The sequence below is a fragment of the Halichoerus grypus genome, chromosome 4, assembly GCF_964656455.1.
Source record: "Halichoerus grypus chromosome 4, mHalGry1.hap1.1, whole genome shotgun sequence".
NCBI lineage: Eukaryota > Metazoa > Chordata > Mammalia > Carnivora > Phocidae > Halichoerus > Halichoerus grypus.
Genome location: NC_135715.1, coordinates 188,381,392 through 188,404,932, shown reverse-complemented (window position 1 = coordinate 188,404,932; position 23,541 = coordinate 188,381,392). Strand labels below are relative to the sequence as shown.

Genomic DNA, 23,541 nt, shown 5'->3' with positions numbered 1-23,541 from the left:
TCTGCACCTGCGCCCTGGGTGGGAAGAGCTGGTGCCCAGCCCACTCCCAGTAAAGAGAGGGCAGCATTCTCTGGTTTCCTCCATCTAGCAAGCCCAGGACAGGATTAGTGCCTGGAGCCAGGGGGAGAGAGCTAGACAGCTGCAGGGGCTCTGCCTACTCCCCACCCCCCAGAGGTCAAACCCCCACTGCTGAGGGCACGGGGATGCGACCTTGGGATGCCCAGCGCAGCTGCTTAACGGAAGCTAAGTGCTCAGGCACGCGGGGACCCCGCGGTAGGGCATTGTTCCGAAAGCCAACAGTCTCTGGCTCCCCCTTCTCCCTTTCCACCCCCACCATATGAGGCCCTGAAGATGTGTTCAACCTGCAAAAACCGGTTGTCAGGAAGGGTTCAGTAAACACCTGCTGCTTCTGAGGGGTCCTCCAAAAGGCGGAGAAGGACCAGTGGGGACACAAGGCAGTCAGCAACGGCGGGGACCCACCATCAGTCAGGTCTGTGAAGTGCAGGTTCCTGGGCCCTGCCCTGGTGCTTCGTGGGTGGGGACAGGCTGAGCTGTCACTCCAGAGTCCCGCCAGAAAGGGGACGGTGTACTCAGCTCAGCATCATTTGAGGGGACTTTCATCAAGAGGCAATTAAGGTCAAGTCCTGGCTCTTGGAATTTTAATAATACTGGGGGCTGGCATGGGGGCCAGGTGGGGGAGCCGGAATCCAAAGCCAGGGGTCTCTGCAAGAACCAGGAGACCAGAGAAGACAGCTCTTAGAATTTTAGTCAGAACATCAAAACAGAATCAGTCTTAGCAGAACGAGCAATCGCCAAAAGGCAGAAACAGTCCAGTGTCCATGAACGGAGGAACAGGCCAACAAAACGTGCCTAGCCATACACACAATGGAGTCTTACTCTCCATAAAAAGGAGGAAATTCTGACCCATGCCACACCATGGATGGCCCCTGAAAACATGGGAAATGCAGAAGACGGTCACAAAAGGTCACATATCGTAGGGTTCCAGAACAGACATATCCAGAGAGACCGAGAGCAGGTTAGTGGTTGCTGGCGGCCAGGGGCAGGGAGGGATGTGGAGAGACTGCTCACAGGTCTCTTTTTGGGTAAAATGTTTTGGAACCAAATAGAGGGGGTGGTTGCACAACTTTGTGAATCTGCTAAATATCACGGAATTGCGACACTTTAAAATGTGCCCATCAGAAACCCATTTGGGGCTAAAATGTGTGTGTGCAGAGTGAAGAGTCGGAAAACATACCTTCACCAAAAAACTGGTACACAGTGAGCTCTATCTTAGTTATAATCAGCAATAAACCACTAAAGGACAAAAGGAATGTATGAGCGGTCAGGAAAAAGGAAAGGAGGCGTCAAAGGAAAAGCGAGCAAAGGAAGAAGCCGCGGACAGGAGGGATGGAGGCGGTATTGGTCAGAGGCGCTGACCGAGAGCCTGGAGCACGCATCCCCGCCTCAGCAGTGACCCTGTACAGGGACGGGCTGGGACCACCCTGGGTGCTTTTGAGGGCTCTAAAGACCCAACTCCAACTCACTAAAGCAAAAACAGGAACCGACTCCCACAAGCAAGCTGACGGAGGCCAGGGGTGTGGATGCAGACACTCAGTGCCTCCCAGCCTCCAGCCAAGTCCCCCTCCCTGCGGGTTCAGCTCTAGCCACAGATGCACTTCTGCACAATGTGGGAGCGCAGTCAGAGCCGTGAAGGGGCCACACACGTGCAACTGCAGCTTCTCGTTCCCATTTTAGAGATGAGCAAATTGAGGCACAACAGAGGGTCGGTTAGTGGGGCCTCATCGCTGTTAGTCACCCAGACAGGTTTGCTCCAGAGTCCAGGCCACACCCCTCCAGAGCCACACTGCTCAAGTGGGAGCAAAAGGTTCTCCCCAGGAGGGCCCCGTTTTGCACAGCCAGGATGAGCTCACCAAAGCGTCTGCTTTTCTCATATTGAGATCGATGAACTGGGAGCCTGGCCTCCGAGGCCTGGGTCTGTAGGATCTAAGCCCACCCCCGAGTCCAGTGTTTGGGGGCCAGACCCTGGCCAGGAGAAACTGTCTGGGTCACGTTGGCCCAGTCCCACTGGAGGACTGCAAAGTGGGGGTGCTGTTGGCTCCTGCCACCCAGCCCCACCCTGTCCACAGGGCCCCTCGCCGGGCCACCCACAGGCTCATTCAGATTCACTCTGACGCCCACTCACATGTGGTACCCTGAAGAATTTCCACAGTAACTTGGCAGCCCAAGATGCGCAAACTAATTTCTAGTGACTTATACCCAAACCTGCTCCCTGACAAATATTTAGGCCCCGGCAGATGGAGGCCTGATTCTGAAGTTACATTAAATCCTTCTGAAATCAAGCGATCCAAGCCAGGTGGGAACCTGGTGAGTGACACTCCTGTCAGGTCCATCCAGGGGCCCCTGGACAATTCTAGAACCCTGCTTAGCCTTCCACCATCTGACCACAGATCTCCTGCTATGGGGCCCCTGTGTGATGGTGCTGAGTTTGGAAGCTTCTGTCTGACCTTGCTTTAATCACTGTTCAGCTTCTCCGAGGCACGAAGCTCCCTCACCTGTACGATGAGGTTAGTAATTAATATCTGGCTCGCCCTACCTCTCCTTAAGAAGATCAAGAACAAATCTCAAGAGAACTTTGCAAACTGTAAAGTACTGTGCAAAATTTAAATATAAAACGAAGCTACAAAGGACCTCTTCAAACACTGCACAGTACATTTCTCTCCCTGGAGCTTCCTCTTTGCCAGGTTTGACTTGGGCCCCGGAACCTCGTGCACCATTCATTAAAAAGCCAGCCTCCTTTGGAAGACAATTCATTAACTCCACTTCAAATGCCGCTTCAAGACCTCAATACCGTGTAGCCTGAACAACTTGGGAGGACCCGTGGACGGCCTGCTAGTAATGTGGACGCTGCCCCTTGACCTGGACGCTAGGTTCCCATTAATCACCTGCAGAGCGCCTTTCGTTTTCAGGTGTTGTTCTGAGTAAGCCCGAGTTCAACTAAAATCCAAAGAATTTCCATAAGCCAAGTCTCTCTCATTCTGTAAGTGAGCAAATTTAATATCTGGATTTAACAAAAAGCAAAAGAATTAATGAGGAGATAAAGGAAAGAAGAGATTTAACTGGTTTCTGTCCAGTTCGACGTTGATTTCAGCTGAGCACTCCAGCCCAGGGGAGACATTTGGTGCCCCTGTCGGACCCTACCCCCGCTCCTCTTACCTCCTCCTTATCCCCAAGCCTGTCTTCGGGCTTCTTCCGAGTCAGGAGCTGTTGCCTTTTTTGAGGGTGCCGATACTCTGAGAAATGCGGTAAGGGTGACAGGCTTTCTCTGCAGAAAACCACCTGTACCTGAAAAGTTCTGCTGCAGACCCCCTAGAAGGACCATGCTAGGAGGTCACGGGCCCGGGTTAAACACACCTGCTCACTTGATAAAAATGATGTTCAACAGAACAAGACCCAAAACAGAGGGTGGACACGATCTGAGGACATTGCAGGCCAACCTAAAGCATCCATCGATGATCATTAATTTCACCGACAACTGCAGGCAGAGAGGGGGCTGCACATTCCAGCCCCCACAGGGAACAGCGAGGGTAAACAGATTTATGGTGACGACAGGGAAGAAAGGAAAAAGGATCAAGTTGTGTTTACTGAGCAGAGTCCAGGGCGGCCCAGGGGTGGATGGGGATGGGGGCGGAGGTCCCTGTTCACAAGAAGCCAGGGCGACAGGCACACAACACAGGTGCTGAGCATGGCAGACCCTCACCGGGGGTGGACAGCGGGGCCTGCTGGGACTGAGGATGGCCAGGTTGTAAAGGGAGGACACTGTGACCTTGGGAAGACACTGTGTGTGACCTTGGGAAAATGCTGAGCTCAGACTGATGCTGGCTTTTTTAAAGTCTCTGCTTCCTCTTCTGCCAAATGCAAAGCTTTCCTGCTGCCAACAGAGTGGAAAGGAGGTTTCGAATGCATCACAAGTGCAACTCGGGACCTGCATCTGCCTGATGACGATGGAGCCTACAAATACGACCAGAGTGTGCCAGGAAGATCCAGCTGGTCCCTCTGCGCGGCCCTCCTGCAGGCCAGCTGCTCACTTCTTGGAAAGAGGGGCCCCACGTCATTCACTCTGGCCAGTGGGTCATGTTAATCCTTCTTCTGACCTTTGGGACCCCCGGGACGGCATGAGGTGGAGAAGGCAAGGTGCCTGACAAACAGCATGGACCGCAATGTCAGGGGAGGGCGGCCCGCCCTGACCACATCACCCCCACGTTCAGAGAAGCCCCATGATGGACGCTCCGGGGGGCCCTCAATACCGACACAAGAAAAGGAAGGTCCAGAGAGGCTAAAGGGCTTGCCCAAAATGATGGGGTGGTGCCAAATTCCAAAAGAAGGTGTGGGGGAGGGAGAGGGCAGGAAGGAAGTAGGGAAGGAGGGAAAGGAAACTGCACATAAATAAGCCCAGGTGAGGATGAATGCAGGTCACCTCCTCGACGGCCCAGGAGTACCACCAGCCATCACTGCCTGGCCCAGGGACACCCCCACAGCCTTGCACGCTCCCCCTGATGGATTGGCAATGGACACCTGTGCAGGGAAGCCAATCCGCAGCCCGCCTGCTGACCCAGCCATGGAGGACTGGCTCAAAAGGCTGAGCTGGCCTAAGCTGCTTCTGAGCACTGGAAGCTGGGGAAAGCAAAAGTGGCCCCGGGGGCAGGTCTGGCCAAGGACTGCTGTGCACTGGCTGGCAGCCATCCCTGGGCCAGGTGCATGCTGGGTGAGCGGCACAGACCAGGTGACGGGGCAGAAGCACAGGTGTGCGTGGGGTGGGGGAGGGGGGCGACACGGGACGTGCAATTCCTGAAAAGCAGCTTCATTTCTCAGATCCTGGTTCTCAGGTCCTCCTCAACCCGCTGTGCTTGGTCTGGATCCTTCCAATCACTCTCCTATTTCTCTTGAGCAAGTCTGAGAGCATATTTAATTCCTTTTCATCTTTAAGAACTTTCTAGACACTGGTTCCATTCTTACAGACAAGGAAACCGAGGTCCAAAGGAATTAATTTATGCAAAATGCTCATGGATTCATGACTGAAATTCATCTACACTTAGAAAAGAGGAAAGTGCTAAAGCTCTTTGCAGAGACACTTTTCTGACCCAAGAAGAAAATACATTCACTCTGCCCTTCCCAACACCCCGTGAGCTTTAAATAACGAACTAACAAAGGGGAAAACTCAAGCCGGAGAGATAGGGTAATGTGGGGTTTTCTGATTGGCTTGGGGAGTTCTTTGTAGTCTGAGCGGGTTTCAGCAAGAGATTGGGAGGCTCTTGAAATAAACGATGGTGGAGTCTTCCTTCACTCACACCTTTATCTCCAAACCAAGTATGTTAAAAATTTCTCATCTGTCCTCAAGACTTCCCTGCTTGAAGGAGGCTGAAGAGGGCGGGCCGGGGACGAGGCTAACACACAGGCTTTTAAGAACGCAGATACCATTCTGAGTATAACTCAGCGCCGGGAGTGATGCTCGGCTCTCTCATCTGTCCGCATTCCCCAGGTTCCCCAGAGCCGGCTCATGACCTCACTCAGATTCAACCGCACTCTTAATGAGGCACCACTGATGGGAGACATTTGCAGGCAGAGGTTTTGAAAGAGGCTGAGCCATGTCTCAGGTCCAACGCATGGCTGGGGGGCTGCCCTCTGGGACAATGTGAGGTCAGACCTTGCCCCCGGGGGTGTCCGTGCAGGCCTCATCAGGTGCAGAATCGCGGTGGCCCTGGGTCATCTGGCCAGCGACAGTCCCAGCAGACCTCGGCGTCCTGCCGTGAAGGATGCCGGACTGAGCTCTGTCTTGAGGACATGTGAAAGCGGGAACCCCCTACATACAGACTGGAGCCCAGTTCCATCCTCAAGAGTCACCGCTTAGTAGGTGCCAGGGGATGGGGGCAGGGGCGATGGGAATAATGACCTCAGGGCACAGGGGATTCTCCTGGGGTGATGAGAAAGCAGTAGAGCAGGGAGAGCTGGTGCCTACGCAACACTCTGGAGGCACTCGATGCCAGGAAAGGGCACGCTTTAAAATGGTTCATTGGATGTTATGTGAATTTCACCTCGGAACAAAACAAAAGCCCCAAAACCCCACCCCATCAGAAAGGTCTGGAGAAGCCTGGTCTGAAAAGTAGCCCCTGAAAAGAAAAATTCATTGGTGCTTCTCCACATGGTCCAGGCCGAGGGTGCCTGGCCAGAGTGGGCCCTACACCGAGACAGAAGAGGGGTCCAGGTAGCCGAAGGGTAGCTTCCTTTAAGATCAACTCATTCCTGAATTGTATCCTTGACTTTCAAGCATATGGACAGTTCTATGAGAAAAAAGTTGGTTTCACCTCTAAAAATTAGCTCTGCGGCTCACATTTGTGGCTTGTCATTTGTTCTTATTGGTTAGCACTGGACTCGGGGATCCTTGCCTGCGTGAGGCATGTGTCCTCCCAGGAACCAGGTAAAGAGGGGGGGTGGGCCAGGAAGGAGTGGCTTAGGGCATGAGCCTCACCTCTTATCTGTCAAATGGGCAGGACAGGGCCCTCTTCCAGGGCTGGAGGAAACCAAACAGGGGCGGGTGGTTAGCTGAAGCCTTCCCAGGCACTGGCAGAACCGTGGGAACGAGCCACGGCCTCCCCCAGAGGAGGGACGGGGCTCTGTCCTTGGCTGGCACGCTCCCCGAGGAGCTGTGAGACCAAGTTCTGATATCTGCCGGTTACACAGTCATTCACACGGGTCTTCCAGTAAAGAGAAGCAGAGTCAGGGCTCATTTCTGCTCCCTCACTTGGTCCATCATCTTGAGCAGTAGCCCTGCAGCAGGTGCTTTAATAAACTATTTCTGGTGGTGCTAATAAGGGCGTCACTAAAAGGTTGAGACTCTAACCGGGACTTGCTGGGGGGACACGCGCCAACCACACAACGAGGCAGCAGCAGAACTCTGGACGTACGCATTGAAACCCTGGGAAGAGCCACCTCACGATGAACTTCAAATAAATCAGATCTTGAATATTAAAGATGCACAGAGAATACTGCATTTATGTTCCTGGGAGGGGATGTGTCACGATCCCTTTTTCTGCCACAGCCAGTGGATGATTTCTCTAAATGCTGTAGGACACATGTCCAGTCCCCTAAAATCTCAGCCTGATGGCATGTCTGCCACCCCCCAAAACAGGCAAGGCTGAGCCTCCCTCCCCAGGCTCCTAGGAACCCTTTACACCAAGATGGAGGCAACGGGGACCACTCCGGCTTACCTCCAGGTGGAAGGCTCTGTCCCACCAACCTGCTTCCTCTTCCCAGACATCGTGCTGCCCCCGGGAACCCTGGGGTTCAGTGCCAGAGAAAGCAAGCCACATAAATACTGCTCAGGTTACTGCTGGAGCAGGCGAGGGGTCCCAGGCAGAGGTCCCCGTTAACCTCCTCCGGCCTTATTCAGGACGGGGTGGCCCCCACTTGCCAAGCTGCACCCGAAATCCAAACCCAGAGGGGAGACCACGTGAGGGGTCAGACAGCGAGTCATGTTGTACAACCCACTGGTGTCTATCAAGTTTATCTAGAGAAAAGAACCGAGCCACGTATTTGCTGGTTGATTTCAGAAACCCTGGCATTCCGGCCTGTGCCAGGCCAAAAGAATGCAAGGAATTTGGATGCCTTTCGCTGGGTTTCCCCGCAACCCAAACAGACCACAGCCTCCAGGACAAGGGGCTGTACTTATAAGGCAAGGGCAGAAGTATTTTAAGTCCCGAGACCTCAGTGTGTGGAGGACAGACCCTGGGACCACAGAGCTCCCGAATTCCTCACATCATTGAAAGCCCCCAGGGCGTAACGTGCAGGCATCCCAAACATTCTTTCTGTCCGAAAGCAGATACTGGAAAACAATGAGACCTGATAGAAAAGGTGGGGAGAGAAGAACGTTGGAACAAAATCCAGTCATTCATCCCCCAAGTTGAACAGAGGATGCGGAAGACTTAGGGAGAAACCTGGAATAATCCAGGCAGCTGTCCCTTTATATGGCAGGGTTTTTATTATTCAAACGTGATCAGGAGGGAAGCGGCCTCTGAGTGGCTCCTAATGAACTCCCCTCTTCCACCCGGTGTATGCAGAGGACCCATTTAATTCAACCCGATCTTTTCACCTGGTAAGGGCACAGGGTGGCTTTTCAACCCAGGAAGGCCGTGTAGATGTCCCCACTGAGGTGACTGTTCTACTGCTGGCCAAGGGAGTAAGATCCCACCCCTGGGTGAAATGAGATGGGGACCACACTGATCCTGGGAGCACCGAGCCCTGTACGGACTCGTCCCATCGCTGTGCTGTACAACCCGAAACTCGCATAACGCGGTATGTCGACTGCGCTTCAATAATAAAAGAAGAAGAAGAAAAAAAGAACAGCCAAGAAAACACCCGAGAACATCCTACGAGGAGACCATTCGCTCTGTCCTGGCTGCTGCAGAATGCCCGTTCTGCCAATGTGTTCCCAGGACAGACGCCCTCCCCGAGCCCCTCCCCGAGCCCCAGCGTGGGTGAGCCGTGACCGCAGCCTCATGGAGCTCTCTCAGCCCGCACCTCGTCACTGGTGGCCATTGTTTGGGAGCTCATAACCTCTTGCGTTGTAGGAATAACTCCTTTGTGCAAACACGAAGGGGACGGCCAACCTGGGCTCTGCCCCACGGCTGTCAGGGCAGAGAACGAGCTGCCCGTCTGGTTTCTGGGTAGAGTGTTCCTTTGGTGGCGCCAGAAAGGGAAGTCCCCGGTGCCATCTGACCTTCCCGGGTTGGGGACACTGAGAGCTGATGAGGATATGAAGACAGAGCCGTGAGGGAGATGTTTGCAGAACTGTAAAAGGCCAGGAAGCTTCTGGAAGTGACTCCTTCCCTCCGGAGCTGCTCTGCAGGCGTACGGGGCCCATCTCCCCATCGGGGTCCGTGCACGTTGGCCACGACAGTGGTCTCCACGCAGCAGGCCAAGACCAGCTGCTCATCCCAACAACCCAGGCTGCATGGCTTACCTCCGACAGGTCACCAGCTTCCTGACGTCAGAGTGAAAGTCCCAGGACCCGGCCTCCCATCCACAGAAGGCAGATGCTGCAAGACAAAAGGGGAACACAGGATTCAGAGCCTTTGTCACCGAAACCTCTCCACGTTGCTTTCCCTCTTCCACGTCTAGGGTGAACTGTGCCCTGAGCCACGTTCACACGGTAAGGTGGGGACAGTGGCGGGCGCTGCGATGTGGCCCCGGATGCGCCTTCCATCCCCGCTGCTGGACGAGGCCTGCAGAAGGGCCCTGGCCCAGAACCAGCCCCTGGAGGCCCCTCCCAGCCCCTCCCTCCCTCCCTCCCTCCCCTCCCCGGGTAGCTGCGCAGGGGTGAGAAGCTGCCCCCTCCCCACTCCCTGCTGCTGATAACGTGATGCAGGGCCGCCAGGGGCTTGGAGCTCCTGTGGGGTCTCAGAGGCCCACCTCGGCCTTCCAGGGGTGCTGACCCCAAGCATGAGCCCCCAGTAAACCTCTCATGCAAAGACCTGTGTCAGAGTTGGCTCCCTGGGCAGCCCAGCCTGCAACAAGGGCTTTTTATTTGTGATTTTTTCCCCCAGTGCCATGTCATCCCTCATCTGCTGTCACTTCTGCAGAGACTGGCAGGCAGTTCAACAGAATAATCTTACCGGCCAATCCCAGTCTCCCTGCGAGCAGTGGGGCTTCCTGGGACAGCTGACTAGTTTACAGGACGCTGTCCCCCCAAGCCCCCCGCCTTGGGGCTTCAACAGTAAAACGAACTCCAGATGTACAGAAAGGCGTGGAAATAGGAAAAGAAATCAACCCGAAGCCAAGAGAAAACTGCGGCGTGGACACAGTTAATCTCCAGGTAGACAGAACTTAGCGCAAGCGGTGTCCGAAGTCGCAAAGGCAAAGGGAAGAGCTCCATCAAAGTCAACCAACACTACGAAAAAGGCACCAACGTGAGAACATTTATTCAAACACGACAAAAGATTCAGATCCCAAAGGAGACAGGAAAATGCGGGCTGGGGGCAGGATGTTCAAGACACAGGGAGCAAGACACCGATGTCCAGCCGGCGCACTGATCGTGGACGTGTCTGCCTCGCTATCCGCGGGCCCAAGGAAGACTCGCGGGACTCCCGAATGTTCGTCCAGGTGCCCGCGGTACTCGGAAGATCCATGCCACTTGAGAGCCCTCATCGTGTTAAAAAGGGGAAAACGTGCTGAAAAGGGACAAGAGGCGGTGATGATATTAACAGACGTGGCTTCTCAGAACGGGGTTGGTGGGGGCTTCTGCGTCTTCGGACGTCTCCACTCTTGCTGATCTGTTCTACAGTGAGAACAGCATTAAGTAGAGCACGCACTTCTTTTTTCCTGATCGTTAAGAGTCATTCCTCCCAAGTCACAATACCAGCCTATATAAAACTGGGGTGCCTCCTTTCCTATTCCCCACCGCTCCCCCAAATCTTGGCTGGGGTTGTGGGAATCTCTCGCCTCGTTCTGACGGGGTGCCAGCTCTGCTGGGCCTCGCTCCCCTGCTCTGGTCCGTGCGCAGGCCCCTCGCCTTGGCCTCCTGCACCTTTACTGCTGCTCACCCCACCCCAGGCTGCCCAACGCCCATCTCGCAGCCACGAAATACACGTTTGCTGAGAAACTGCGGACCGCTACCTCGTCTGAACTCCAAAGAGTTGCCAGTTTTTCTCTTTTTGAAGAGCTTACCGCAACACTCGTATTCACTGTTGTTTTAAGGGCTGAGTCACTTAGCATTTTGGGGGAAGGGCCTTGCAAGCTCTCTGGGGCTTGTCATTCACTCCTTCCAGAGGATCATTTAGGTAGAGAGTTTTATTTCATCACGTGAATCTCTGGCAGGTTCCCCAGACTGGGGGTGGCTGGGTCAACTCCTACCTCATACCTAATATGGGAGGACCCAACGTTGCCCAACAAGCTGACTCAGAGATGGCCATGCTGGACTTTGGGCAGGTACAGGAGTGCGGGGGCACACACACACGGAACCCTTCGGCCATCTGGTGCTGGGAGGGAGGGGAGGGAGGGAGATCTGGCTGTGAACGGTCTGGCCGGTGAGGTCTGGGGTGCATGGATTAGGTGGACAGGACCCACTGGCCCCTCTCCAACCCCCTAGCTCCATGGTCTACCTCTGAAAGCCCTATGTTTCGCACAAAGACCAGCGTTCCTGAGAGGAGAGTGGGCATGATCTTTTGACCGAGCACTGCTGTCCCCAGGGAGCGGCCACACACCTGTGTGGGCTCTCCAGTCCCCAAGGCCCCCAGAAGAAACCACAGGACTTCATGTAGGTTCATCGAGTTGGCATCAAGTCCCAAAGTCTAGAAGATGCCGAACTCCCGGATACTGTTTCAAGAAACATCACTGCTGTCATTGGACAAAATGAAGGGAAATCTCCAAGAACCACCGAGCTGTCAAAAAGCAACATGGAGAATACAAGATTCTGTTGTTTTTGGGAGTCTCCGAACACATGTGTCTTCACCCACAGTCCAGTGTCCCCTGTGCATCTGTCAGGAGCTGTTTTAACAGTTTATAGTCTCAGCTGAAGACACAACTATAGAGGGTTTACCCTACTTGAGGGGTTCTGGAAGGCTGGGTGCATAAATAGTAAGAAGCTCCTAACATTTAGAGAGGAAACTATATTCATACAAAGACAGAGGTGACAGCTTTGTCCTACATTCTCACTCCGGGACAGTCACCAACAAGACACTCAGCCAGGCTTTCCACATCCCCTCTTAATAGATAGAACTGTGTCCCCCCAAATTCTTATGTTGGAGTCCTGCCCTAACCCCCAGGACCTCAGAATGTGACCTTATTTGGAAATAGGGTCTTTACTGGGGTAATGGAATTAAAATGAGGTCCTTAGGGTGGGCCCTTATCCTATCTGACTGGTGTCTTTACAAAGGGGGAAATTTGGGGGGGTACACACACACACGGAGAAGAACGCCATGTGAAGATGAAGGCAGGATTGGGGTGAATGCTACGGGCAGCCAGCAAATCACCAGAAGCAGGAGAGACTGGGGCAGATGTTCCCTCACAGCCTCAGAAAGAACCAGCCCTGCCGAGACTCGACCTTAGACTTCCAGCCTCCAGGCGGGTGTAAGAACACATTTCTGGTGCTCAAGCCACCCAGCGTGCACTTCGCTATGGCAGCCCTAGGAAATTTTACGCTCTATCTGCAAAATGGGAAAAGGAATTCTCACGATACCGCCCATCTTGGGGGCTGCTGTGGGCATGACAGATTTTTTTTAAGGTTTCCAAGCCACCATAACGGACAAGTATGGCTCCATCAGCAAAGGATCGCTCGTACCCTATGTCTGCCGATCTCTGGAGTCTCTCCACGGCAGGAACTGGCTTTCCCTCATCCCTACTCCTTATCCTGAAGGACACCAAAGTGAATAGAAAGTAGAACCAGATAAATTAGCATCCTCCACCGGAGGCAAACTTTGGCCCAAGGGCCAAATCTAGTGCATCATCTGTCTTTGTATGGCCCATGAACAAAGAATGTTTTTGTATTTTTAAATAGCTGGAGGTGGGAGATAAAAATAAGAGTGTTCTGTGACATGAATATTATATGAAATTCAAATTGCAGTGTCCGTAAGTCAGGTTGTCTTGAACAGAGCCACGCCCATTTGTGTACCAAATACATTCCGTCTGACCCTTTACAGAGAGAGTCTGCCGACCCCATTGCTATACCAGCCCTACCCATGCAATGGGGCAAAGAGCCAGGCCGTATTCGGCTCTGGGCAAAGGGAAGTGGGCACGTACCCACAGGGGCCTGGTTAAGTGCCAGCCGCGCTGGCCAAGCCGATGGGCATCGTGGCTAGAAACACAGACAGGAATGGCCCCAAAGGCAAACTCCATCAACTCACAATAGCTATAGAGAGCTGCTACCCCTGGACCTCAGTCGGGGAGGGACTGCCCCGCCCCCAAGAGCAGCTGAGCACCAGCAGTCTTGTTGCGAGCGACCCTCGGAACAAAGTGGGATCTCATGGCCTGACTTCACCCCGCGTTCTTCATTGTGATGGGAGAAAATCAGTCCCCTATAAGAGAGCCAATTAACAGAACTAAAATAAATAAATAAATAACACTCTGGTAGACTGGCAATGGCCTTTATATTTAATGTTGTCAACATCAACACACATGACACCGTTAACTGAAAGCCTATTTAGGCAGGTGGTGGATGATTACCGCCAAGTCAAAGTGTCTGAAATCTCACCTGATTTAGGTGGTGACATTTTCTCACCCAGAATGCAGAGCTGGTTCACTGATGTTTCCCATAATTACACAACATTTCAAATTTTACCGAGTATGTGATTTATAGAGTATGTGATCCTTTTCCCTCTCCTGTATGAAACCTGTATTGAATATTAAGCACGAAGGGGAAGGGGTTTATTGAGACGAACAACCAGACACCTGCGGTGGTTTATTTACGTGTCTGTCCATTCACGCTCCCGGCCTGTGGGTTCCTACGGGGCACCTGACGCAGAAGCCAGCCGGTGGTCTTAGTCACTGCGTGCGGCTGGCCGGCATTTCTGGCTGTCCTTCCTCCCTGGGTGGAGGCTTCTGTTTGTCTGTGTGTGTGACAGAGGGACTCAGTGCTACCTGTCCCCTTTTTTAGACACACGGACGCTCACACCTGCAGGCAGGTGCGGTTTCTCCTCCTCCTCTGGGTTTCTGCCCCCTCTGGTTGCAGCTGGTGGGCCCTGTTCTGGAAATCTATATGTATTTAATTATCACAGAAACAAATGGCCATGCGTGAGACCAGAGCAGCTTCCACAACAATCAAGTAGAGCATTTTGCAGACTCATTGAGGTGAATCACTTAAAAATGGCCTGCTAAATGAGACAACATTAAACCTTTGAGGAAAAATTTAAAAAGCTGGACACAGACGACTTCACTAACATCTTTGCGCTGTTACTTGACTTTTAAGGTGGAAATCAGGAGGATGCGCTGTGATTCATGCCCGACGGGGCTCTCCAACTCACACTCAGAAGAGACCTCCACCCAGCGAGGATTCACGGACACGGCTTTTTGCATTTAAAAAAAGCAAAGTTTTGGGGCGCCTGGGTGGCTCAGTGGGTTAAGCATCTGACTCTTGACTTCGGCTCAGGTAATGATTTCAGGGTCTTGGGATGGAGCCGGGTCGGGCTCAGCAGCGGGAGCCTGCTTGTCCCTCTCCCTCTGCTCCTCCCCATCCCCCCACATAAATAAAATCTTAAAAAAAAAAAAAGAAAAGGAACTTTATTCTTCTTCCAGGATTTGACTAACTTTTCCAACTAGCTGGGTGGTCACTTAAGGATGTTCGCAATCTGACCCAGCTCGCAAGCCCGGGCGTCCCCAGTGAGACCGGAAGTTTAAGTCCAGTGTCTGGACAATGAAGGAGAGCTGCCCAAGGGCGGCATCCTGGGCTTTTGAGTCTGACTTTTGATTCTTTTTCATTCTAACTGTGCCCGTGGATAAATGGGCGATGGCTCCAGTCAGGGAGCTGCGTCTGGGAGCGGGCTGTTGGCAGGAGGCAGCCAGGTAAATGGAGGATTTCTGTGGGTTCGCATTTCAGCTCCGCCCTTCACGAGCTCAACGGCCTTGGTGACACGGCCTAACTCGAGTCTGGGCCTTGGTTTCCTCAAGTGTAAAACCAGGCTCTCCATATCATGCAAGAGTCTATCCAATTAGACTTGTTCTTCTTTGGAACGTGGAGGACCAAATACTTAGTGCCAACTACATAGTAGAAACCCCACAAAATGATTGGGGAATAAGTAAAAGGTTGAGAACCTAACTGCTAACATTTGCATCAGGCCGTGGTTCTTGTCCTAGCGCCAGGCAGACTCCTGGAGGCCTCATTCCAACAGACGGCTGGACTCCACCCCTGGGGCTTGGGGCTGGCCTGACAGCCTGCTCTTCTCCCTTGCTCCCAGGCGATGGTGACGTTCCTGGTCCCTGAACCACACTTTGAGAACCACTGGTACCACGCATGATGGTTGATGACGTACTTTCCCACTAGGCCTCTTGGCTGTTTCCCACAGTGATGCCATGAGGTGGGCAAGCAGGTATCGCTGCGCCCATTTCCGAGATGAGACAACTGAGACCAGACACTTTCGACCACGGACCTGAGGTCAGGAAGTGGAAAGCCGGGGTCACCAGGCATGGTGCTGGGCCAGCACCAGTGACTGATACACAGAAGATGGTCAAATGCAAAGTGAACAGAGGAAGACAAAGCAGGTTGCGGTAAGACCAGATGGCTCAGAGTGAGGGCATAAAGATGCCACACTGGGCTCCGATATCACCCTTCCTTCCTTCTTTCCTTCTTCTGAGACATAAATTATAAAACCTCCCAAGGGTTTTAAAGTAGGAGGAAATTAAGTACCCTGCCTGCACCAGGTGAAAGGAGTTCAGGTGTGAGTCTTGGGAGAGGGTACAGAGTCCAGAGCACCACCCCCCCCACCCCCCCACCCCCCCGCCCCAGCAAATGCTGAGAAGGCTGAGAATATTTCGGATAACTTGGTGTGTTGAAGACTCAGACCCTGTTAGGACCGGGACTCGAGTCCTGGCTCTGTCTGAATGCTGTGCTGAATGTTCTTCTCAGTGGCGGGCAGGGTGGGGAGTCACCCGGCCCGGGCGTGAGTGCTGGCTGCTTCTTCCAGAGCCCCACGGCCACCCGCTCGCCCCTCCTCGGCCAGGGCCACCAGCCTGGTGACCTCTCGGATGCTCCTTCCTGGGGTCAAATCGTCACCCTGGCAACCTGTCACCTGGGCAACAGTTTAAGAGGCAAGAGAGGGAGACACGCAGCTCCACGCCTGACTCATCCCAAACTAAGACCCTGGGAAGCCTCCCCTCCCTATTCAGCTTTGTAAAAGGGCTGTTGAGGGGGGAGGCACCGGCCGCCCCATGGGACTGTGGTTTAGAAAACCCAGCCAAAGTGGTGGAGCAAAGGGCAGAATACTTACTCTCTAAGAGCACGAAATGATCCATCATTCATTAATCCAACTATGTATCACAGACCACTCCCCTCCCCCTGCCTCCGAGAACAAACCATACCCGCAAAGCGTATCTAGAAACTGGGTCAGAAACAGAAGCGCTGGGACACACACTTTCTGAAGCCCGAGACCTGAATAAAGTAATAAGGGGACCATTCTGTATTTTTAAATATTTATCCAAAATGAATCTGCAGTTTCTAATCTCTTTGTTGAGATAAGCACAATGTTATCCAGAAATGCAAAGCAGTCCCCAACCTCAGGGAATATCCTACTTTTTAACCAAGACGTTTTAAAAAATGCAATCTTCAAAAAAAAAGTTACGAAAACCCTGCAAACTCGAAAAAGCCACTGGACTGGTGTGCGCCTCGGGAAACGTTTCCACTGATGGCACCGGGCTGGGGGACTACCATCCCCCTGGCCACCAGCAAGGCTGCGTGGAAAGTCACCTCCCTCTGGGTCCCCCCAGCTTCCTGCTACAGCGTGAACTCATGGAATGGGGTCCTGGAGAGAACACAGCAGGCCAGGTGGTTATCATGGGGCCTGAGAGGTGGGTTCTGTCTGCCATCTCTCTTCCCGACAAAGCCATCTGCCCCTGCATGACCCGTCTCTCCGAATGCGGGCTCTGGGTATTTACTTAGGCTTGCCTTCATCATAAGCAACCGAAAACTAAGCATGAGAGGTGAACACGACTATAAACGCAGCCCGAGCTTCTGTGGCTGGTGCCCGTTTGGTTCAGGGGACAGCAGGAGGTTAGTATCAACGGGCCACTCTGTGTCATCTCACAAATTCCCATGGGCCTCTGCTCCTCGTAAAGCACAGAGGGACAGCAAGGGAAGGAAGAAACTCGGGTCCTGCATTCTGGAACTGGAAGGAAGAGCAAGTAGGCACAGAAATTCAAGCCTGGAAACGGAAGACACCGAGGGACAAAATGCTCACCCGAGTGCAGAACCGGGTGCGGGGGCTCTAGATGGGGAAGGTGCCGGCCAGCAGGTGCCCAGGGAGGACGCCAGGTGCACGGGGCGGAAGTCCCTCTGCAGGTGGGAGTCCCCAACTCCTTACGTCAGGCTCTGCATTCAGAGGTCAATCAAAACAGATGGATTCACAAATGTGAACCTGGCAGCTCACCACTGGGCCTTCTGGCCAAGGCACAGACACAGCTGGGTGATACGAATGAGCACATTCAGGCAGCTCTGGTCCAAGCCAGTGGGCTATTCTATAGTGTCAGAAATTCCCAGTTTAGAAAGCCAAGGAAATATTTTGTTCCATTAATTAGATACATTGGGCGCCTGGGTGGCGTCTGACTCTTGATTTCAGCTCAGGTCATGATCCCAGGGCTGTGGGATCAAGCCCCGTGTTGGGCTCTGTGCCGAGCCTGGAGCCTGCTTGAGATTCTCTCTCTCCCTCTCTAGACCCCTCGTCACTCACGTGTGCTCTCTCTCTAAAAAAAAAAATAATAATAATAATAAGATACATTTACACTCTGCTAAACTGGAGAAAAGCAAAGGGTATTCACGCTCCAACGGACATTTTACATTAAAAATAAATACATTTGCCCTGGCTTGAGTCCAGGCTGAAGGCCAAGGCCATCAGAGCTCACAACTCCCACAGAGTTCCTGGCCTTAGGTTGGGCCTGGACCCAGTTCAGGCCCTGCAGTCCCAGGCCACATGTCAGCAGGGAAGCCCACCGCAGCCTTCTGAAGGCGCCAGGAGCTACGACCTTCAGTCCCCTGCATTCAGGGCTCTGCCCAAATGTCACTTCCTCAATCCCTCGCAGGAACTTGGTGGCCTGAAATGCCAACTCATTCTCTTTCAGTCTGGAGGTGAGAAATCTGAAACCAGTCTTAAAGTCAAGGTACTGGCAGGTCTGGTTCCTTCTGGAGGCCCTAAGGAGAGAATCCGCTTCCCAGCCTTTTTTGGCTTCGAGTGGCCACCTGTGTTACTGGCTTGTGGCCCCTCCTCCATCCTCAAAGCCCACCACCCTGATCCCTGTCTCCTTCATCACAAGGCCTTCCCTGGGGTCAGATCCCTTTGCCTCTCTCTCTTAAAATGACACTTGCCATTACATTATATTTAGGATAATCCAGGGTAATCTCTCCTTAAATGAATCATATCTGCAAAGTCCTTTTTCCGTATAAAGTAACATTCACAGGTTCTAGGATTAAGATGGGAATATCTCTGGGGGGGGGTAAAATTCAGCCATCCCATATCCCATCCAAACCAGCACACTTCCACCCCCCTCCCAATCCCTCAGGCGACTTATCACTCCTGACATTCTCTGTTGATCGTTTTATTTCCTTTCTCTTCTACTAGAAGCAAATGCTGCATGAAGGCAGGGACATCGTCGTGTTCAGCTGGGACCCCCGGAGCACAGCAGGTGCTCACTCAGTCGAACTACAGAAGCCCCCAGAGCAGTCACATCCGTGTCTGGAACAAGCTCACCTGCTCCGTCCGTGGGGGCAGGAACCCACCCGTCTCACTCACTGCTGTGTCCCCAGCCCCAAGCCTGCACCTAGCACATAGTCAGATGCTCCATTACTAGTACCTGTTCCCTGAACGTTCATACCCACCACCTGCAGTTTGATTTTGGAGCAACTCATCCACTCCCAGGGGGTCCCAGCTGCCCTGTTCTTCCGCCAAACCTACCCTCCTGCTGCCTCACCTGCTTTCCCCGCTCACCTGCTTCCCCTGCCACCTGCCCACCTGGGGCCTGGCTTCCCCGAGCCATTTCAAGGCTCTCCTCCGTTTGGCCCTATTCCATCTCCAGCCTCCTTAGTACCCACGGCCAATTCCCTTCACTGACCAGGTCAGCCGCCCAACCCCAAAACCCCTGCACACACATCCCACCTTCTCCTGTAGGGAATGCCTCCTCAGTCCCCTCCCTGCCCATGCAAAAATGACCCAAGGTCCAGCTCCCACCCACCTCTCCCCCAAAGCCTGTGACTTCACTCTCGGCAGCACGCCCCGCCCCCACTTCGAGGCTGGCATTTCCAGGCCAGCCAGCCCAGGTGAGCTCCTTCCGGTTGCCTGGGGGTGCGTCTCTGATGAGCACTCGTGCTCTCCAGAGGATGACGCTACATTTCTCCAGTGCCCTCCTGCTCCCGGACCTTCCGTCAGGCAGACCGGCATGTCAAGCCCCCACTCTGCATTTATGAGCTACATGCCGCAGGGCAGGCTGTGGGCCCTGCAGCGCTCTGCCAGATGGCCAGCCCCATGTCAGCACCAGGAGGCGTCCACGCTCCGCACGGAACAAAACTGGGGGAGCCACAGGTGTGTCCCCGAGTGCCGCAAGCAAGCCAGCCCAGAGCAGGCGAGGCCCCTCCGCACCTGGGAGAGGCCCAGGCACCACGTGAGACCCAGAACGAGGACGGCAAAGAACAGCCGGGGCTGAGGGGGCATTGGCTCTCCAGAGAAAATACAGGACACCCAGTTAAATTTGAATTTCAAACGCAGAACAAATAACTGTACTAGTGTAAATATGTCCCAGATAGTCAAATACACCTGGATGTCGTGCATTTTTATTTGCTAAACCTACACCCCTACGGGGGTGGGGGGTGTACAAGGGTGGGCACCCCAGGCTGTGCCTCACCTCCGGGGAGGGGTGGGGGGTGGCCTCCCAGGAAGGAGGAGGGGCGATCAGCCGCCAAGCCCGCTGTGGTCCACTCCTTCCGGACTTCACTAACAAAGATAGTAACTTCCCACTAAAGAACTTTAAAATAAATAAATAAAACAATTCTTGCTGGCTGGAGAAAAAGGTTGTTTCAATAATATTTTTCCATTCCCGCATCATCTGCAAGAACTCACAAACAAAGCAGCCACTTTCCAACAACAAAGATCGCCATGGAAACAGATCACCTCCATCCCGAAAATCATGACTTCACCTCACATTCCACAGAAACCGACTACAGACTGTTACCAGAAAAATCCCTGTGCAAACAAACAGAAGCCAACTGCCACTGAATGGCAGGAAATGGAACCGCTTTTTCTAATTTTAACTTTCTCTAGGAACGTACTTGTTCTAAACATGCGGGGCACAGTCTCCCCGGACCCACATTCCATCAGTGGAGGGACCACCTCCAGAGTGCAGAGCAAAATGCAGACTGAGAGTGGCTGGCGGGCAGGGAGCACCCCGAGCCCCAGGCCCAGTGCTGACTCACGGATTTCTCCAAAATGACGGAGGCTGACACCAGCTCCTTGAGCAAAAATACTCCCAGGCCAAGGGGGTGGCCCACAGGAGACCCAGCGGGCAGACTCGCCAACAGGGATGCAGAGTCAAATAATTACAGTAAGCAGGAGCCTAATTTCACAGGGACAGCCAAGGCCACCCAAAGACTGGACCTCGATGGGCCAGAACTGGCACCCTCGAAAGTAATTCTGTAAATGAGCCCCCTGCGACAGGATTCGGCTTTTGACTTATTGGGACTGTGAAAGTCTGCGAGGCCAAATGACAAACGGGAAAGCTTGCACCACTCCAAGCCAAGAAAGGCTCTTTGTCCAGAAAATTCAAAGAAATCCTGCCATTGAGTAAGGAAAAGGAGTTAAAAACCATGAAAAGGACCTTCACCTTGGAAACACCAGGAAAGCCGATAAACAAGTTTACGGTGATTTGTCCAGAAGGAAGCAAAAATTAAAACAAATCGGATACCCTCTCCCTTCCATCAGACCTCCTCCGAAAATGACAAGTCTGACCACAGGGAGCGGTGGTGGGGATGCAGAGCAACCCGAATGACCCGAACGTTGTTTGTGGGGCTCCCCACGGCGGGACCCCCCGAGAGAGGCATCTGCGTGCAGGTGGTAACAGCAAGGGCTATGAACAAGCTCTGGCCCTTGAGGGCAAAGGGAGTAAGTAAACGGAGGTATGAGCGTACAGTGGAAAATCACACTGTAGTAAGAGTCAATAAACTACAGCTAGACCCCATCCCCACAGGTGAACCTCAGGAACATGATGTGCAGCCAAAAAGGAACTCTCAGAAGATTACGCATCGGGCACCCCGCGCTGCGTAACAAATGACCACACACAACACACCCACTTCACGGTTCCTGTAGGTCGGGGATCCAGACGTGGCTTGGCTGGGTCCTCTACTTCAGGCTACAGTCAAGACCTGAGCCAGGCCTGGGCCTCATCTGAAGGTTCGCGTACTTACTGGCAGCTTTCAGTCCCTTGCCGGCTATCGGACCACAGGCCTCAGGTCCTTGCCAAGTGGGACCCTCTCTATGGCATCGTGCATGATCAAAGCAAGCAAGAGACAGAGTCTGTCTTCAAGAAGGAAGTTATAATCCTATGTAACCTAACCATGAAGGGATGTCCATCACTGGACGAACCCTATCAGAAGTGGGATGCCAGGCTAGCCACAGCAGGGGAAGGATTACTCAAGGGTGTGAATAACAGGTGGGGACCCCTGGGGACCACATCAGGGTTGGCCAGCCACAAACAGAAAGTGCATGCTTCCATGTACATGTACGTTGCAAACACGAAAAACAATGGACAATGCTTAAGGACCCAATGTTTATTGGCTATGTGGAAAAACTATGAATAGCAGGGGAAAACCACCAAGTTCAAGTTAGGGGCTACTTAAAAGCTTACGCTAGACTGGGTAAAACACACTGGGGACGGGGTGAGAGGACATGGGCATGGAGGGGGCAGGAATTCAAAGGTGAAGTTCTACTTCTCGGCCCGGGTAATGGCTACATAAGTCTCTACAGGCATTCACTGTATTCCTGATTTTTCTGTTCACCCCCCAAAGTGTTTTTTGTATCTACTCAACATTTAGGGACCCCAGGGCTGGCCTTCCGGCACCTCGTGGAAGAGCGAGGATGGGCGCCCTGCACACTGCCGCCGCCCCCCGCGCACCCTGCCCCGCAAACAAAACAGACCAGCCTCCACCCAGAAGCAGGGCCCACCTGGAAATCCTTCTCTCTCCTCCCAGCAAACCAAGTTCAAAGGCCTCCAAGCTTTACCTGGAAGCCTTCTCCTCCAGGGCTGGATTATGACTCAGAATCCACCCCACCTCTTCCCCGACTCCCTTCCCTGCAGTTAAAGGTGGGGTCAGAGGCCCTGCAGAGTTCACCCCCCCTTCATCAGGCCAGGGGCTCCCCTCCAGGGCCCCAAAGTGCCCTGCGCCCACGGTGGTGGTGGTGGTGGTGGGTGTTACCTCTTGAGACAACTAAAAACAAGAACCATCCATGGCTGCAAGCTGGGAGTCACCCAGACCACATCCTGTTTGGCTACAGCATTGATTCAATCATGCCAATATTGCCGAACAAAAGAACTTTCTACGCAGACTTACAGAAGAGAGACGTGACGTCAGCGGCAGGGAACCAGCCCAGCCAGAGTTCCTGCACTGGTCAGTGGGCACAAACGGCCCGAGGGCAGGCCAGCGAGGCCTCCAAGGTTTCGGTGGGGGGGAAGGGGGAGCAGGGACAGAGCCTCTGGTCCCTGAGCCCACGGGCTGAGAGGGAGGACAGTGCCTGGGACCTTGCATTTTGCCCGGCCCTGCACACCCTGGTCGTAGCAGGATCCCAAATAGTTGTTGAGTGAATGAGTGAACGAAGCACCTCTCCAGATGACATGAGGAAATGCACACTATGAATGGATCACCGGAGGGGGACCAGAGCACCGCCCGCCCCCCCACACCCCGCGAGGCCCGTGGCGGCGGGAGCCACCCCGCTCTCCTGACTCCTGTCCCATGGCCAGGCAACATGTTGAAAGGGAGGAAGGAACACAAAGGAATAAAGAACTCTCGAAGTCCAGCCCCCTAAAACCCAGGCCTTCCCTGGGAAAATCCTCCACAAACCGCACAGCCTGTTCCTACTAGAGAAGGGACCAGAAACTGTGTTTTCTCTAAGGTACCTTAAGCACGTGAGGAATCTGGACGAGTTTCCTCCATGACCGTATGGGGAATGTTGTGGTTTTTAACTGAAATGTGTCGTGAGTCTCGGTTGGGGATGGAGAGACAGACACCCGGGTTTGAGAAGCAAAGGGAGGCCGGGGGAGGACCTGCTGGAGAGCCTCGCCAGCCATGAGGGGGGTCCCTGGTGCAGTCAGGACCCTAAAAGAAGGGGCCATCCTAGCTCTGGGTCACCTCACGTGAGCCCTTGGGGCCCCGGGGCTCATCTCTGAGAAGGGTGGACCCCAGAGGCTCACAGTGGCTGGTGCTCACCCAGTGCAGGGCCTGGAAACTCTGGTTCGATGCACATGAGTGCAAACACATCCCCCGGGAAACGCCACCTGTCCCCCCTGAGCGCTGATGTGCAGACTTGGGACTGCCCAGGGTTCAGGACCCGGTTCCCACCCTCGCCTAACTGCAGGGCCTTGAGCAGGCAGGCGAACCACCTTCCTCTCTGAAAAGGGGCAAAAACGGTGTCCACCTTGTGGGGCTGTTGTGGGGAGTGAATCATAGGTGTGGAGTGTTAGAACAGTGCCACGTCCACGGTCAGAGCCACCTCCGTGCTCACAGGACAGAACCCCACGTGCGCACACACACACACACCCCCACAAGCCGCCTCGGACGCTCCCGGCTCTCCCGCT

General features: G+C 53.7%; 1 protein-coding gene across 2 annotated transcripts in view; it reads right to left on the bottom strand.

The window, feature by feature from the left end:
- Nucleotides 1–23,541, bottom strand: part of SH3BP4 (SH3 domain binding protein 4) — an 85,365-nt gene that overhangs the window by 40,512 nt on the left and 21,312 nt on the right. Inside the window, exons 2-3 of one of the 2 annotated variants that reach the window (XM_078071487.1) lie at nt 16,953–17,083; nt 9,035–9,110 (exon numbers count right to left, since the gene is read on the bottom strand). The gene's annotated coding sequence lies outside the window, so the exon portion shown is untranslated. The remainder of the gene's footprint in view (nt 1–9,034; nt 9,111–16,952; nt 17,084–23,541) is intronic. The other variant, XM_036091843.2, reaches the window with a different exon arrangement.